Source organism: Lithobates pipiens, unplaced genomic scaffold, assembly GCF_037356315.1.
Source record: "Lithobates pipiens isolate NorthernLeopardFrog02 unplaced genomic scaffold, aLitPip1_a1.2 Scaffold_3, whole genome shotgun sequence".
NCBI lineage: Eukaryota > Metazoa > Chordata > Amphibia > Anura > Ranidae > Lithobates > Lithobates pipiens.
Window position 1 is genome coordinate 255,135,999 of NW_027507790.1, and position 1,751 is coordinate 255,137,749.

General features: G+C 43.1%; 1 pseudogene; it reads right to left on the reverse strand.

Moving 5' to 3' along the window:
• Positions 1–205: 205 nt before the first annotated feature.
• LOC143941781 (U2 spliceosomal RNA) lies at positions 206–337 on the reverse strand (annotated as a pseudogene).
• Between the last annotated feature and the right edge of the window lie 1,414 nt (positions 338–1,751).

Genomic DNA, 1,751 nt, shown 5'->3' on the forward strand with positions numbered 1-1,751 from the left:
AGAGCAAAGGCTGTCTGCTCAGGTGAGCTTAAATTAGCCTGGGGAAGAGGACCAAGACCCGAACTGGATCATGGATCACAGATTTCTGAACGTGTACGAGAGGAGCCTGGGAAAGGTATAAACCACCGAACAGGACTTTTCCTGGCTCTCTCTGGGACACTCTGCTACAAAGGCTTAAGAGCACCTTAATGTGGCCCCTACCGAAACAGGCTGTCCAGGTGCAATTACACCATCAGATTTGCATAGGCCTCCCCTTTGGGACTAGCACAGCGCCTCCTCTGGCAACTGATAAAAACAGATACTACACTTTATCTTAGCCAAAAGGCAGAGAAGCGCACTGAACATACTGCATGTACTGACATCCAGGAGGAAACTCACCATTTTCTTTGCACTGATCACTGTATTAGTGTCGCTAGTTCCCAAAAAAGTGTCAAAAGTGTCAGTTAGTGTCCCAATTTGTCCCCTGCAATATCCCAGTCCTGCTATAAGTCACTGATTTGCCACCATTACTAGTAAAAAAAAGAATAATAAAAATTCCATAGTTTGTAGACGCTATAACTTTTGCGCAACCAATCAATATACGCTTATTGGGATTTTTTTTATATACCAAAAACATGAAGCAGAATACACATTGGACTAAATTTATGAAGCAAGTCGATTTTTTTTTACTCAATATCTTGTATAGCAGAAAGTTCAAAATTGCCGCTCTTTTTTTGCTTATAGCGCAAAAAATAGAAAACGCAGAGGTGATCAAATACCACCAAAAGAAAGCTCTATTTGTGGGGAAAAAAGGACATCAAATGTTATTCGTGTACCTCATTGCACGTCAGCGCAATTGTCAGTTAAAGTAACCCAGTGTCGTGTCACAAAAATGGCCTGGTCATGAAGGGGGGTAAATCTTCTGGAGCTGACGTGGTTAAACGGACACAGTAAAAATAAAATCTAAGTACCATAAGACATGGTTGGTAGCTAAGATCCCCATTATTTGTATTTCGCGAATGAGTTACTGCTTTCAGACACATTTAAACCACCCTCATGTTACTTCACCCAATCATTACGTGGCTAAAATTCTTATTTGTGGTGAGTCAAGTGTGTGGTGAATGTCTGCGATCGTGAGAGAGCGAGAATCTATAGCTAATTATTAATCAACCCCTTTCTGTCTGTAGGCAGGTTGCCCACACAGGGAATGCTTTCTGTTAATGAGACAGGCTGAGAAGGGGTTAAACCTGTCTCTGCAGTTCCCAGTTTTTTTTGAGCTCCGCCCTCTCCACTGTGTTGTAAATAAAAGGGGGAGGGCTCTGCACACAGAGAACTGCTGTATGGGAAGAAGGCACAGACAAACCTAAAGATGTCATCTCCAGTATTTGGTCCGCACCTGCGGGGAAAGAGTACTGCTGCGTCCTTGCAGTCCATTGGCATTCTCCAGCATCTGGAGAATGCCAAATTGGGCTACTACCTTGCAGAGGTATGCCTGGGCAGCCATGCAGTTGATGTTAGAGTTAAAAAATTGGCTCATGTACGTATTGAACTGTATTGCTAAAGAACTTTTAAGTAAAGTTGCATCAACTGTCCTGTTCTGAAGTTATTCAAGGGCTGCATGTGGGTCCTGGTGTATCAAAAGAACCAGGGTCTCTAAAAAGCCATACGGGGTATAAAGTAACACCACTACAAAAGGGTTAACTCGACAAGACAAGGAAGAGGAGTGGATTTGCAAAGAGTTAGGCGCCATTCACACCATGGCGTTCCAGGAT